The 17259-nt window shown below is 42.1% G+C and overlaps 1 long non-coding RNA gene across 4 annotated transcripts; it reads left to right on the top strand.

Annotated features, from left to right (window-relative positions):
• The first annotated feature begins 5761 nt into the window (after window positions 1-5761).
• On the top strand, window positions 5762-17013 carry LOC116356589 (uncharacterized). Of its 4 annotated transcripts, none has more exons than XR_004204999.1 (8): window positions 5762-5980; window positions 9775-9877; window positions 10006-10123; window positions 10230-10292; window positions 11341-11373; window positions 11674-11777; window positions 12022-12123; window positions 14633-17013. It is a non-coding gene; the product is annotated as an uncharacterized LOC116356589 (long non-coding RNA). The 4 variants fall into 4 exon arrangements; XR_004204997.1 differs by having other exon boundaries at window positions 5785-5980; window positions 10443-11373; XR_004205000.1 differs by lacking the exon at window positions 11341-11373 and having other exon boundaries at window positions 5785-5980.
• Window positions 17014-17259: the final 246 nt, after the last annotated feature.

The raw sequence follows: 17259 nt of genomic DNA on the forward strand, positions 1-17259 counted from the left end.
GGATTAAGAGTGGAAAAGTGGAACATAAGTAAAGGGGAATGGGGGATTGCACAATCCTTTTGAAATATCTGACAAAGGAGAAGATGGCGAACAGGAAACAAATTGAGAAAAATTGAACATGTTTTGAGTGAATATGGAGTGGTGGATCACACAGAACTTTTGGAAGAGCTCCAGAAGGAAATTTAACTTGACGATGAATTAACTGCGGTGGCAGGTGCTGTGAAGACAGTCGGGTTTGAGCCTCATCCTGATGTTGACAAAGATTATTCTGGCCAAGTGGGAGTGAGATTTTTGGAAAGAATGGATCCTTGCCTTCTGGCAGATCCATATGTTGTGTCAGGTTGGTTGGAGAAAGCGACTCGAAAGTGGAATTGTGTAGATGTTTTGTGTTTCTGCCATCCAGAGGGAGAGTGTGCTCCTCCTCACGCAACTGCGGACAAGAACTGTGACTAGCTTTCCTTTCTGTTGTTGAAAGGAGTGATAACTGGGGTGGCGTTTGTAACGCCCGGGGTGTAGTGGGGAAGAAGTTAGGCGCAGGAAGCAGAGAGTTCAGGGTAGCGCTAACTTTTAATGCACCACAACGATGAACAGATATCAACCAAAACAAATGTCCCAATCACGGGGGACTTAAACAGTCCAGCAAAAACCCAAACACACGGACAACTGTGACATACAGCCATGTACACATGTACATCGACATAATCCCGCACAACCAGCAGGCGGGCCGGCTGGTAAATAAAGCCCAACCAATCAGCCTAAACTAAACACAGGTGAAACCAATAAACAGAAAAGGGGAAAAAAGGGATCAGTGGCAGCTAGTAGGCCGGTGACGACGACCGCCTAGCGCCACCCGAACAGGAAGGGGAGCCACCTTCGGTAGGAGTCGTGACAGCGTTAATAAGTGTTGAGGATCAACTGAAGTTGTGAAGATTCCCTGTGAATGTGACGCCCACCGTTTGGTGCGACACAGACCTGATGAAACGCGTGGTGATAAAGAGAAGACACTGTCTGTACTACTGAGTTTTGATGCCAGAGGAAGTCACATTAGGATGTCAGTTATCCTGTGAGAGCTTTTGTCCCAAATCCATTGCAGTGATTTAGGTGTCAAGCTTATTGTAATGTGGCAGCAGTGTGTAAGTGGGAAATTACTAGATGTGAGAAGTGTGAAGGAGGACATGAGACAAAGGAATATGGAGTATCGGTGGAAATAGTTTTTCACCCATGGTGCTGGAGTTCAGAGGTGTCCGGTGAGAGAAAGGCAGGTTGAGATTGTCTGGATCAGAGTAGTGCAGAAGGTGTTGTATAATGAGGCAGTGAAGAGAGTAGTAGACGAAGATGACCCCCTATAGACCCCTTTCTGTGTTTGCCAACATTGCCGTACGAGGGCAATGTGCGCACGTTGGTGGCAGAACAAGGGGGAGTTATTATGGAACGGGTGAGGGATCCTAAAAGGATCCCTGTGAGTAGGCTGAGGCCAATAAAGAGTGATGGGAATGGCATGTGCTTCAGTAAAAAAAAAAATGTGGGGGGGGGGGGGGGTATTGCCATGATTGTCAATTGTACTGTAGGAATGGAATGTAAATGACAGAGGATAGATGTTGTGTTGGCAGCTGCATACCTTAAATGTAGTATGGATGTGGTGAACAAATTATTGTTGTCTATCCATGACAACTTGGATGGAAAATTACTGAGGATAATAGCTGACGATGTTACCACTCCCATTTGCCACATTTTCAATTTAAGCCTACTAGAAAGTGTGTGCCCTCAGGCTTGGAGGGAAGCAAAAGTCATTCTGCTACCTAAATATAGTAAAGCCCGCTTTACTGGCTCAAATAGCTGACCAATCAGCCTATTACCAACCCTGAGTAAACTTTTGTAAAAAATTATGTTTGACCAGATACAATGTTATTTTACAGTAAACCAACTAACAACAAACATTCAGCATGCTTATAGAGAAGTACTTTCAACAAGCACAGCACTTACACAAATGGCTGATGATTGGCTGAGAGAAATTGAAGATAGAAAGATTGTGGGGGCTGTTTTGTTAGACTCCAGTGTGGATTTTGACATTATCGATCATAGTCTGCTGCTGGCAAAACGTATGTGTTATGGCTTTACACCCCCTGCTATATTGGATAATGAGTTATCTGTCTAACAGAATACAGAGGGTGTTCTTTAATGGAAGCCTCTCCAACATAATCCAGGTAGAATCAGGAATTCCCTTTGGCAGCTGTTGAGGCCCATTACTTTTTTCAATCTTTACTAATGAATTGCCACTTGCTTTGAGGAAAGCCAGTGACTAAGTATGTGAATGACTCAACACTATATATATTAGCTACTACAGCGACTGAAATGACTGCAACACTTAACAAAGAGTTGCATTTAGTTTCAGAGTGGGTGGCAAGGAATAAGTTAGTCCTAAATATTTATAAAACTAAAAGCATTGTATTTTGGATAAACCATTCACTAAACCCTAAACCTCAACTAAATCTTGTAATAAATCATGTGAAAATTGAGCAAGTTGAGGTGACTAAACTGCTTGGAGTTACCCTGGATTGTAAACGGTCATGGTCAAAACATATTGATACAACAGTAGCTAAAATGGGGAGAAGTATGTCCATACTAAAGCGCTGTTCTACCTTCTTCACAGCACTATCAACAAGGCAGGTCCTACAGGCCCTAGTTTTCTCGCACCTTGACTACTGTTCAGTCGTGTGGTCAGGTGCCACAAAAAAGTACTTCGGAAAATTGCAATTGGTTCAGAACAGGGCAGCATGGCTGGCCCTTGGATGTACAAAGAAACCTAATTAATAATATGCATGTCAATCTTTCCTGGCTCAAAGTGGAGGAGAGATTGACTTCATCACTGCTTGTATTTCTGAGAGGTATTGAGATGTTGAATGCACCAAGCTGTCTGTTTTAACCACTGGTGCACAGCTCGGACACCCATGCATACCCCACAAGACATGCCACAAGAGGTCTCTTCACAGTCCCCAAATCCAGAACAGACTATGGAAGGCGCACAGTACTACATAGAGCCATGACATGGAACTCTATTCCACATCAAGTGAACTCATGCCAGCAGTAAAGTTTGATTTAAAAAAACAAATAAAAAAACACAGGGGACTAGGAAGCAACACAAACATAGGCAGAGACACATGCATACACACACACACGATGGCATACACACTATACACACACGTACACGTGAATTTTGTGCTGTATATACAGTTGAAGTCGGATGTTTACACACAAATTTCTTGTTAACAAACTATGGTTTTGGCAAGTTGGTTAGAACATCTACTTTGTGCATGACACAAGTTATTTTTCTAACAATTATTTACAGACAGATTATTTCACTTATAATTCACTGTATCACAATTCCAGTGGGTCAGAAGTTTACGTACACTAAGTTGGCTGTGACTTCAAACAGCTTCGGAAATTCCTGAAAATTATGTCATGGCTTTAGAAGCTTCTGATTGGCTAATTGACATAATTTGAGTCAATTGGAGGTGTACCTGTGGATGTATTTCAAGGCCTACCTTCAAACTCAGTGCCTCTTTGCTTGACATCATGGGAAAATCAGCCAAGACCTCGGGAAAATAATTGTAGACCTCCACAAGTCTGGTTCATTCTTGGGAGCAATTTCCAAATGCCTGAAGGTACCACGTTCATCTGTACAAACAATAGTACGCAAGTATAAACAACATGGGACCACGTAGCTGTCATACCGCTCAGGAAGGTGACATGTTCTGTCTCCTAGAGATTAACGTACTTTGGTGCAAAGTGCAAATCAATCCCAGAACAACAGCAAAGGACCTTGTGAAGATGCTGGAGGAAACAGGTACAAAAGTATCTATATCCACAGTAAAAACGAGTCCTATATCGACATAACCTGAAAGGCCGCTAAGCAAGGAGGAAGCCACTGCTCCAAAACCGCCATAAAAAAGCCAGACTAAGGTTTGCAACTGCACATGGGGACAAAGATCATACTTTTTGGAGAAATGTCCTCTGGTCTGATGAAACAAAAATATAACTGTTTGGCCATAATGACCATCGTTGTGTTTGGAGGAAAAAGGGGGATGCTTGCAAGCCGAAGAACACCATCCCAACCGTGAAACCCAGGGTTGGCAGCATCATGTTGTGGGGGTGCTTTGCTGCAGGAGGGACTGGTGCACTTCACAAAATAGATGGCATCATGAGGATGGAAAATTGTGAATATATTGAAGCAGAATCTCAAGACATCAGTCAGGAAGTTAAAGCTTGGTCTCAAATTGGTCTTCCAAATAGACAATGACCCCAAGCATGCTTCCAAAATTGTGGCAAAATGGCTTAAGGGCAACAAAGTCAAGGTATTGGAGTGGCCATCACAAAGCCCTGACCTCAATCCTATAGAAAATGTGTGGGCAGAACTGAAAAAGCCTGTGCGAGCAAGAAGGCCTATACCAACCTGACTCAGTTACACCAGCTGTGTCAGGAGGAATGGGCCAAAATTCACCAAACCTATTGTTGGAAGCTTGTGGAAGGCTACCCGAAACATTTGACACAAGCTAAACAATTTAAAGGCAATGCTACCATAAACGAATTGAGTGATTAATTGATTGCGTGTATGTAAACTTCTAACCCACTGGGAATTTGATGAAAGAAGTAAAAGCTGTAATAAATCATTTTCTCTACTATTATTCTGACATTTCACATTCTTAAAATAAAGTGGTGATCCTAACTGACCTAAGACAGGGAATTTTTACTATGATTAAATGTCACGAATTGTGAAAAACTGAGTTTAAATGTATTTGACTAAGGTGTATGTAAACTTCCGACTTTCCAACTGTACGTGGTAGTGGTGGAGTCGGGACCTGAGGGCACACAGTCTGTGAATGTATTGTGATGTTTTTTAAATTGTATAAAGTGCCTTAATTTCACTGGGGATCTATAAAAAATACAAATGCAAAAATGTTAGGATGTATAAGTTATCCTGTACGAGCTTTTGTACCAAATACATTACGTTGTTACAGGTGTCAAGCTTATGGGCATGTGGCAGCAGTGTTTCGGATGGACGTTCCTAGGTGTGAGAAGTGTGTAGAAGGGCATGAGACAAAAGAATGTGGAGCATTAAGGAAAGTTGTGGTATGTGTTAATTGTAGGGGTGCCCATGGAGCTGGGGATCAGAAATGTCCCGTGCGAGAGAGGCAGGTTGAGGTTTCCAGGGTTAGAGTAGTGCAGAAGTCGTCATATGCTGAGGCAGTGAAGGAAGTAGAGGAAGATGGGTCAAGGGGGAGGGATCCTGAGAGGAGTGGTGTGAGTAGTAGATTTGTACAGTATAGAGGGATAGGCCAAGAAGTGATATATGTTTCAGTACGATTGGATTTATTGCATTTATAGCAATGGTTATCAACTGTACTGCAGGGATGGAATGTAAGTCGCAGAAAATTGAGGTTATGGTGGCAGCTGCCGAGAGGTATTTGGGTGTGCGAGATTTGACATCAGAAGAGGTACAGGGTGTGTTAAGTGGTGGTGTCACATCCTTTCAGGTTGTTGGCTTGAGGTAGGACTAAATAGATTTAAATAGTGGTTTAAAGTGGTGCTATTTTCTTTGTGTGATTGTAGTGTTAGATGGTAGAGTGTTTGTTTATTTATACATTTTTTAAATAAAAGTATGAGGGAGTTGTACTCCAGTCTAGTAGGTGGCGGTAATGAAACATTTATTGGATGCCAACTGCCATTAAACCTCATCAAAGAAGAAGAATAACGTGGTTGAAGTAGAACATCTTTGGTTGAATGAGCGGAGTCGCAAACGATGATGGCCGCCATGATAAACAAGAACTGCCAGATACTTTGATTCGTCAGACTATGGCTCTAAAATTATATTGGACTTTTGTGTTTCTTCTTATTTTAGCAGGTCGATCTTTTGCTGAAGATGGGCATTATGAAATGAAGGAGTTTCTGAAAAGGGAGCATTCATTGTCGAAGCTCTATCAAGGTAGCTAAATTGTGCAGGATCACCGGTTATTATAGACCCCTTTCTGTGTTTGCAAAAATTGCCACACGACTCGAGGGCAATGCGGGCAAGTTGGTGGCAGACCAAGGGGGAGTTCTTATTGCGCGCCAAAAACGCCTCTATTTACATATTGATTATACGTGAATTTCACACTACTTTGGGATTATAGTTGGTTTGTAAACCTTGTATGAATTTCCTGCAAAATATAATGTTCATGTCATCTTCGCAAATCAACCGAATTAACGTTATACTTAAACACTTCAACCAGTAAAATTGATCTTTGACAAGCTTTTGCTACAGCTTATATCAATGAGCGTTAGCATTGTAGTAAACACCTGCTGTTTCTAAAATAGTGAATTTGCAAAGGTCACAACCAAATATGCAAGCAATAATCCAAATATAATTGTGTGACATTACAACAATGTTATACTGACAGTTAAATGTTGGTCATAAGATTAATACTTTCCTCCCACACCATCAAAAGTATATTTCTATCTATAGTGAATAGGCTTGTTTTATATAAACTCAGCAAAAAAAGAAACGTCCTCTCAATGTCAACTGTGTTTATTTTCAGCTAACTTAACATATTTAAATATTTGTATGAACATAACAAGATTCAACACCTGAGACATAAACTGAACAAGTTCCACAGACAGGTGACTAACAGAAATGGAATAAGGTCTCCCTGAACAAAAGGGGGGTCAAAATCAAAAGTAACAGTCAGTATCTGGTGTGGCCACCAGCTGCATTAAGTACTGCAGTGTATCTCCTCCTCATGGACTGTTCGTTCTGTGAGATGTTACCCCAATCTTCCACTAAGGCACCTGCAAGTTCCCGGACATTTCTGTGGGGAATGGCCCTGGCCCTCACCCTCCTATCCAACAGGTCCCAGACGTGCTCAATGAGATTGAGATCCGGGCTCTTCGCTGGCCATGGCAGAACACTGACATTCCTGTCTTACAGGAAATCACGCACAGAACGAGAAGAATGGCTGGTGGCATTGTCATGTCAGGATGAGCTTGCAGGAAGGGTACCACATGAGGAAGGAGGATGTCTTCGCTGTAACGCACAGCGTTGAGATTGCCTGCATTGACAACAAGTTCAGTCCAATGATGCTATGACACACTGCCCCAGACCATGACAAACCCTCCACCTCCAAATCGATCCCGCTCCAGAGTACAGGCCTCGGTGTAATGCTCATTCCTTCGACAATAAACGCGAATCCGACCATCACCCCTGGTGAGACAAAACCCAGACTTGTCAGTGAAGAGCACTTTTTGCCAGTCCTGTCTGGTCCATGTGCCCATAGGTGATGTTGTTGCCGGTGTTGTCTGGTGAGGACCTGCCTTACAACAGGCCTACAAGCCCTCAGGCCATCCTCTCTCAGGCTATTGCGGACAGTCTGAGCACTGATGGAGGGATTGTGCGTTTCTCGGGCAGTTGTTGTTGCCATCCTATACCTGTCCCGTAGGTGTGATATTCGGATGTACCGATCCTGGGCAGGTGTTGTTACACGTGGTCTGCCACTGCGAGGACGATCAGCTGTCCGTCCTGTCTCTGTAGCGCTGTCTTAGGCGTCTAACAGTATGGACATTGCAATCTATTGCCCTGGCCACATCTGCAGTCCTCATGCCTCCTTGCAGCATGCTTAAGGCACGTTCTCGCAGATGAGCAGAGACCCTGGGCATCTTTCTTTTGGTGTTTTTCAGAGTCAGTAGAAAGGCCTCTTTAGTGTCCTAAGTTTTCATAACTGTGACCTTAATCGCCTACCGTCTGTAAGCTGTTAGTGTCTTAATGACCGTTCCACAGGTGCGTGTTCATTAATTGTTTATGGGTCATTGAACAAGCATGGGAAGCAATGTTTAAATCCTTCACAATGAAGATTTTTACGAATTATCTTTGAAAGACAGCGTCCTGAAAAGGGGATGTTTCTATTTTTGCTGAGTTTATGTCAGAGGTCGACCGATTATGATTTTTCAACGCCGATACCGATTGTTGGAGGACCAAAAAAAGCTGATGCCAATTAATCGGCCGATTAAAAAATATATATATATATATATATTTTTTTTTGTAATAATGACAATTACAACAATACTGAATGAACACTTATTTTAACTTAATACATCAATTAAAATAAATTTTGCCTCGAATAAATAATGAAACATGTTCAATTTGGTTTAAATAATGCAAAAACAAAGTGTTGGAGAAGTAAAAGTGCAATATGTGCCATGTGAAAAAGCTAACGTTTGAGTTCCTTGCTCAGAACATGAGATCATATGAAAGTTGGTGATTCCTTTTAACATGAGACTTCAATATTCCAAGGTAAGAGGTTTTAGGTTGTAGTTAATATAGTATTTTTAGGACTATTTCTCTCTATACCATTTGTATTTCATATACCTTTGACTATTGGATGGTCTTATAGGCACTATAGTATTGCCAGTGTAACAGTATAGCTTCCGTCCCTCTCCTCGCACCTACCTGGGCTCGAACCAGGAATACATCGCAACAGCCACACTCGAAGCAGCATTACCCATCGCTCCACAAAGCCAAGGGGAATAACTACTCCAAGTCTCAGAGCGAGTGACGTTTGAAACACTATTAGTGCGCACCCCGCTAACTAGCTAGCCATTTCACATCGGTTACACCAGCCATTAGGCTGATAGGCTTGAAGTCATAAACAGTGCTGTGCTTGTGAAGAGCTGCTGGCAAAAACGCACAAAAGTGTCGTTTGAATGAGCCTGCTGCTACCTACCATCGCTCAGTCAGACTGCTCTATAAAATCATAGACTTAATTATAACATAACACACCAAAATACGAGCCTTTGGTCATTAATATGGTCGAATCCGGAAACTATCATTTCGAAAACAAAACGTTTATTATTTCAGTGAAATACGGAATCGTTACGTATTTTATCTAACGGGTGGCATCCCTAAGTCTAAATATTCTTGTTACATTGCACAACCTTCAATGTTATGTCATAATTACGTAAAATGCTGGCAAATTAGTTCGCAATGAGCCAGGCTGCCCAAACTGTTGCATATACCCTGACTCTGCGTGCAATGAACGTAAGAGAAGTGACACAATTTCACCTGGTTAAATTTGCCTGCTAACCTGGATTTCTTTTAGCTAAATAGGTTTAAAAATATATACTTCTGTGTATTGATTTTAAGAAAGGCATTGATGTTTATAGTTAGGTACAGTGGTCCAACGATTGTGCTTTTTTCGCAAACGCTCTCTTGTTAAATCATCCCCCAGCGTTGCATCAATTATATGCAACGCAGGACACGCTAGATAAACTAGTAATATCATCAACCATGTGTAGTTATAACTAGTGATTATGATTGATTGATTGTTTTTATAAGATAAGTTTAATGCTAGCTAGCAACTTACCTTGGCTTCTACTGCATTCGTGTAACAGGCAGGCTCCTCGTGGAGTGGTGGTTAGTTAGGTGGTTAGATCATTGGACTAGTTAACTGTAAGGTGGCAAGATTGGATCCCCTGAGCTGAGAAGGTGAAAATCTGTCGTTCTGCCCCTGAACAAGGCAGTTAACCCACCGTTCCTAGGCCATCATTGAAAATAAGAATGTGTTCTTAACTGACTTGCCTAGTTAAATAAAGGTATAAAAAATATATATATTTTTAAATCGGCAAAATCGGCGCCCAAATATACCGATTTCCGATTGTTATGAAAACTTGAAATTGGCCCTAATTAATTGGCCATTCCGATTAATCGGTCGACCTCTAGTTTGTGTGTTCATGTGTGGGTTCCTCCAGCTCCTCCCATTAGGAATTGATGGGCGACGCCATGGTAACCACAGAGCAGGTGCGCCTCACGTCTGACATGCAGAGCAAGCAGAGGGCAGTGTGGAGCCGCATTGTGAGTAGCTTTTAGAACACTGCACACTGTTAATATGTCTACATAAATGATACTTATTCTCTCTATGCATATCACATTTTGCATGGCTTTGTCTAAATTGTCATATCTATGTGTGTTTATGTGTCCAGCCCTGTCACCTAAGGGCCTTGGAGTTACAAATGCACTTTAAGATTCATAGCCAAGGAATGAAGAATCTTAATGGGGATGTACTGGCAATTTGGTACACCAAGGAACACATGCAGGAAGGTACTGTCCCAACAATGTAGTTCCAACAGAAATATCATAGTGTTGGTGCAATGCAACTGTATAAATGCATTTATGTTGTTGTGTCGGTCCTGTGTTTGGAAACCAGGACCTCTTCACAGGGCTGGGTGTGTTGGTGGACACGTACCCCAATGAGGAATAACACCTAGAGGTATGTGCATATATCTGCTAGCCTCTTCTATGTGTTTCTGTGGAGGGTAGGAGTAGCTACAGTACTGTTCCATGTTATCTCACATTATATAATAGGACTTTTATCTCAACTACTTCCTGTTTTTTTCCCACTCATTGTACTGTCTGGCAGGTGTTGATGTTCAAATACTGGAGAGTTGAGACCAAATCACGGACCCTGGACAGAGTGGATTTCAGTTGTAACAAAAGGCAGTTTTAATGATGAGTCAAAAGATATCTTGTCCTGCAGTTTTACGTGCACGGACCTAGTTCATATAACTCAGTAAGGAGTCAGGTGAAAAAGGCGCTATATCAAAGGTTACAATCATTTTTATACATAGAATAAAGTAGGTAGAGTCTTGTCATGTCACTTTCTGAATGGTCCTGAAGGGTCGGAGGTGGACCTGCTCTAGCCAGAGCAGGAGCCCCATTGGTGCACAGCAGAGCCTTCTGCTCTGAGCTTCCGACCAGTAGAGGGGGGTTAGATGTGTGTGTTTATGCAAGGAGATATTTGTGTGTCAGGGGATCTTGAAACATCAGAGCTGAGGGGGGCAGTTTTATGGCTGGGTGTATGTGTTCTTGCGATGGAATGTCTTTGTTTCCTGGGGTGGTGAGACAACAGAGCTGAGGGGGGTAGTTTTATTGCTGGGTGAGTGAGCTGGTTCCTGTTTTAGCAGGGGTAAGTAAGATGACTTGAGTCAGGCGGTTTGGCTTGGCGCTGTATAATATATGAGCTATGTGTATGAATGTTTACATATATATATATGACACAGGGGTGTTTATGTATGTGTCATATCCTGTCAAATCTGGATTAACATGTCCTGATCTTCCTGTGCTCCGAGAGGGGCTTTAGACAACTGACACCCAACACCTCTCACCTCAATACAGACTTGCGTCATACAAGCAAGCCAATACAGTGGAATATTTATGAGGTTTTGTTGGAACGCTTGCTTGGGCAGGGCTCACAGACCTGTGTAAAGGGCCTTGTCTTGTGTTGTGCTCCTCTGTTTTGTGCATCCCTATGGAGACAGGCGCAGAAGATGAGGTACACCACACGCACACAGGTACCCAATGTTTGGACCACCCACCTCTCATACCAAAAGCCCCCCATACCCCTCTCCTTAGCCACTCCCATCAACCCCTAATGAGCTTACTGCCCCATGTTGTTGTTGTTTATTACCCAGTAACAATTCTTTGCACCTTGAGTATAATTAGCATTTGAATGACTAGGGGATCAGGCAAAGGAAAAGGTACATTGTACCAGCAGTATTGTATTGTTGTGACTGCTGTATCTTTTACCTGTTCTCCTTCTCTCTCACTGCTTTCTGTGTCTCACTCCTTTATTTTTTCACACCTTCCAACAGAGGATCTACCCCTTTGTGTTGACGATGGTGTCTGCACCGCCATGCTGCGCAACCACAATCACAACACTTTCATCTTCATCAGATACGTCCGCTGCAGGCCCACGGTGAGAATACACACACACTCATTTTAAAGGCTCAACGAAATATCACTATCCAAGTTATTGTGTAATAACTATGTAAATAATGATGTAATCCGAGATGCATATTGGGTCACTCTGGAGTCTGAGAAAACAGTTATGTTGAAGTGAATTGTTTCAACACACATGTCAAGTATATTATGACTTGACTGTACTAGGTAGTGCCTTGGCATACCCTGTGGAGCATACTCCCAATTTCTGTCTCTACTAGATTATGATTGACATGGATGGAGAGACTGCCTGGACATACCGGGGGTGCGGTTGCCTCAGGGCTACTACTTTGGATCCTCTGCCATCACAGGAGATCTCTCTGGTAGTACTCTCCTCTGTGATTGACATAGTAGTGTTAATGAAATGGCATTTACATGAACTGTTTTATTGCCTATGAATTATCACCTAGTTTTAATTTATTGCCTACTTGATGGTGTTTCATTGAGGTGTCTAATTTCCAGTTAGATGTGGCCATCCCAGATTATTATCATGATAAATTGTATTAACTCATTATGACCAGACTGCCCAGAATTAAAGTCATGTGTGTAACGGTTTTCTTCCTGGGAAGGAAAGGAGGACCAAAATGCAGCGTGGTTAGTGTTCAACATCTTTAATATCGACGATAAACGAGAACACTACAAAATACAAAACAACAAAAGTGAAAACCAAAACAGTCCTATCTGGTGCAATGACACAAAGACAGAAGACAATCACCCACAAAATACCCAAAGAACATGGCTACCTAAATATGGTTCCCAATCAGAGACAACGACAGACAGCTGCCTCTAATTGAGAACCAATCTAGGCAACCATAGACATACAAAACTACCTAGAAAGGAAACAGCCCCATAAACATACAAAACCCCTAGGCCAGACAAACACATAAATCCCCCATTTCACACCCTGACCTAACCAAAATAATAAAGAAAACAAAGATAACTAAGGCCAGGGCATGACAATGTGATGCATAAGTGAAATTCAGAGGGCATGTAGTCTAATAGGAAACGAAGATATTGGCATAGAATTACATATAGAACTATAATATAGTAATTTCTGTGGATATTTTATTGTATTTTTTTTTCATTGGAGGTGTTTTTGCTGCAGTTTGCCTTGAATGATGTCTCCTTCCGTGGCCTCCAATTGCTCTTAAATACAAGTAAAACTAAATGCATGCTCTTCAACCGATCGCTACCTGCACCTACCCGCCTGTCCAACATCACTACTCTGGACGGCTCTGACTTAGAATACGTGGACAACTACAAATACTTAGGTGTCTGGTTAGACTGTAAACTCTCCTTCCAGACCCATATCAAACATCTCCAATCCAAAGTTAAATCTAGAATTGGCTTCCTATTTCGCAACAAAGCATCCTTCACTCATGCTGCCAAACATACCCTTGTAAAACTGACCATCCTACCAATCCTCGACTTTGGCGATGTCATTTACAAAATAGCCTCCAATACCCTACTCAACAAATTGGATGCAGTCTATCACAGTGCAATCCGTTTTATCACCAAAGCCCCATATACTACCCACCATTGCGACCTGTACGCTCTCGTTGGCTGGCCCTCGCTTCATACTCGTCGCCAAACCCACTGGCTCCATGTCATCTACAAGACCCTGCTAGGTAAAGTCCCCCCTTATCTCAGCTCGCTGGTCACCATAGCATCTCCCACCTGTAGCACACGCTCCAGCAGGTATATCTCTCTAGTCACCCCCAAGACCAATTCTTTCTTTGGCCGCCTCTCCTTCCAGTTCTCTGCTGCCAATGACTGGAACGAACTACAAAAATCTCTGAAACTGGAAACACTTATCTCCCTCACTAGCTTTAAGCACCAACTGTCAGAGCAGCTCACAGATTACTGCACCTGTACATAGCCCACCTATAATTTAGCCCAAACAACTACCTCTTTCCCAACTGTATTTAATTTTTATTTATTTATTTATTTTTCTCCTTTGCACCCCATTATTTTTTTATTTCTACTTTGCACATTCTTCCATTGCAAAACTACCATTCCAGTATTTTACTTGCTATATTGTATTTACTTTGCCATCATGGCCTTTTTTTGCCTTTACCTCCCTTCTCACCTCATTTGCTCACATTGTATATAGACTTGTTTATACTGCATTATTGACTGTATGTTTGTTTTTACTCCATGTGTAACTCTGTGTCGTTTTATCTGTCGAACTGCTTTGCTTTATCTTGGCCAGGTCGCAATTGTAAATGAGAACTTGTTCTCAACTTGCCTACCTGGTTAAATAAAGGTAAAATAAAATAAAATAAAAATAAAATGATAGAAACATTATGTTCCTCACAGACAATCACGATGTGATCTCCCTGAGACTGTACCAGATGAGATCCCTCTACCCAGTGTAGATAACATAGACCTACATATTCATTGGCGTTACCCTATTTGAGTAACATAGTTATTCTTGATGAAAAGCTAAACTACAAATGCATACTATCAAATTATTAGGTTAAACTATTAGAGTTCCTTAACCAACTCAGTGGCCTTATGGTTAGTGTCTGCCCTGAGATTGGAAGGTTGGGGGTTTGATCCCCGATCATACCAAAAAATGCCTTTCTGCTTGTCACTCAGCAATAAGGAGATGGATTGGAGATGCCCTGGCCTGCAATAGACTAGCGTCCTGTCCAGGGGGTGTAATTGTATGTCAAGCTGTCCAGGGGGGTATAATTGTACATCAAACCAGAACGGCCACCTATGTGCCGCTCTGTTTCCAAGGCTTAGGGCTCCTTGTCACTCTTGTCACCTCAATTGTTTACCTTTTCTATCCATCCTAACATATTTTTCTCTCTTTCGCTCTGTCAGTGGGTGAGAATGAAGAGGGGTGGAGTAATATTGCCATGTTCTTCACCATCCTCTTCTCCATGCTGGGTTGTTTCCTGCTCATCGTGGTCGGTCTCATCGTCTACAGCCACTGGAACGAGAACAGACAAACGCTTCTACTGAGAGGGAGGGAGGCCTGTCATCATAACCTCTATTACTGCAGACTAAGGACAAAACTGCACTAAGACACTGAAATGACTGACGAGACTGAAATTAGACTCCTAAGACACTAGGCCACTGAAATGACTGACAAGACTGAAATGAGAACAAGACAGAGACACTGACCTCTCAATGTAAACCAATATGCTGACAGACAGCGGTACCCCTGGGACAACACTAGTGAATCCTGGGAAAGACTAAGCAGTAGATGGATGCATTTAAACACTACAGCAACAAACCACACTGACCCCTGCCATAAGTAGAGATAGACTGATACCTTTTTACTCTCTGTCCCTACCCCTACCCTCACCAACCAGGCCTTACTCTACACACAAATGTACTGACAACGTGAAAATTACCTGTTGTCATAGTCCAGCGACTAATTGTCCTCCAGGGGGGTAATGGACAAAATCTGAGATGACACTATAGCCAAAAATACTTATTTAGACATGCCCTAGCTGCATGGGAAATTTGGTGTCTTTTATCACAAAATACACAATTTCCCCCCTGCTGGCTACACTGGACTCTGCCATTGCTGGTTTTGCTTTTGTCTTTTTGAGGGTCTGGAGAGATTGATTTATATTGACAGATGAGAATGTCAAAGGGACAAAGTATCCGATGTGTTCTTACTCGAACAGCCCACATGACCAGCTCCCATTAGCAGAACACTGGCAATTGATGTGTCACTTTTCTGCTTCACTCTAGAAGCAGCATTAGGATAGTTACATGTATGTCATATTTGACTCTATGGCGCTTGCAATCGATGTATGTCTTTGTGCATTTCAATTGGTTCAGACGGTCTCATACTCTATTGGGGGCTGCAGGTAGCCCAGTGGTTAGAGCGTTGGGCCAGTAACCAAAAGGTTGCTGGATCAAGTCCCCAAGCTGATGAGGTAAAATTCTGTCGTTCTGCCCCAGTTAACCCACTGTTCCCCGGGCGCTGTGGATGTTGATTAAGGCAGCCCCCCGCACCTCTCTGATTCAGAGGAGTTGTGTTAAATGCTGAAGGCATTGTTGGCTTTCCCTTATTTTGTTAGCTTGAAAGATGTATGGTTGCAAATGGGTTTTATCATTTCTTAGTTACTGTTACTTTAGGTAATTGAGGTCATTTTAACTCTGTCATGATTGTCACAATTAGGTAGTTTGTTGATTTTATTGTGTATATGACTGTATGAAATGGAAAGGTGAACGATCCCTCTCCCTTCAGGTTGCATGTTCTTAAGGGAATTTATTTAAATTAGTTGCCTGTTCTTTTTATTGTTCCTACTACCGTTTTAACTTAGTCTACATTGTCTGTGTCTTCTCATTTTTGTGTGTGGTATACTCAAATTTGTAACTTATGACATGCCTCACGTTCTTGCACATGCTATCTATAGTTTATATATTACAGGGCGAGTCTGAGTTTGGGACTTTCCACAGAAAGTATTGGGTTGGTTGATACTGCGGAAGAGAGCACAAGTGAGGTTTTTCTGCATCTCATGTCTTCGTGTGGTGGAAAAAACATTACTTTCAAGTCAGACACTTTGTTTCACTGTAAGTGTTAGTCTGTGCTCCCTTTGCTTGTCTGTACCGTTTTGCTTTGTGTCATATTACCAAATAGCCCTCGCCAGTAGTATGGATTCCAGAACAATGTGTACATTGCCGTTTCTCCCAGAATCAACCTCAGAATGCAACCAATAACATTTCAGTAATTTTAAAGGTTTATATAATCCCTGCTCTGAAAGGGATAGTTGGGAAATGGGACACTGTAGATGCAATCCATTATTATTCCACATGTTCTGCAATATAAACTCACTGAGCCTCACACTGAACCCTGTGTTTTGTCTCCTAATGAACAATGTTTGAAGACCTTGGTGCACTGCTATCAATTACCAATGCAGCCTTTTATCCCTCGTTAAACCACCTTATCTCAGTGTGGGGCAGCAGGTAGCCTAGCAGTTAGAGCATTGGGCCAATAACTGAAAGGTTGTTAGTTAGAATCCTTGAGCCGACTAGGTAAAACAAATGTCATTGAGCAAGGCACTTAAACTTAATTGCTCCCAGGTTGCTGTCAACGGGTGTCTCAGGAGTGGGCTATGTGAAACAGGACAAATATAAGCGCCCCCTATTTGACATCTTTCCACTGAGGAACGTAAAATAGGAGATTCTTTACTATACTGATGGTACACTTGTTTTTGTTGCCATTAAAGAACGACCTTTAGTGACATCAGTTTCCTTACTTGTTGGACTTCTGCTCTGGAGATGGTACTGTAGGTTATTTACATGGAAGTGACCATTCAGAGATGTACTGTGTGGATAGATTGTTCTAATTTCAACCAAATGGTAATGTTTATCCCTAGTCTCGTAATGCTGCAGTGGAAATACCAGTATTATACTCTTCACAAGTCATGTGATTGTATATCATGATAAAACACATGGTTAGTTTACTTATCACAAGGTCTGCTTGTTCT

Source organism: Oncorhynchus kisutch, linkage group LG23 (genome assembly GCF_002021735.2).
Source record: "Oncorhynchus kisutch isolate 150728-3 linkage group LG23, Okis_V2, whole genome shotgun sequence".
NCBI classification, from domain to species: Eukaryota; Metazoa; Chordata; class Actinopteri; order Salmoniformes; family Salmonidae; genus Oncorhynchus; species Oncorhynchus kisutch.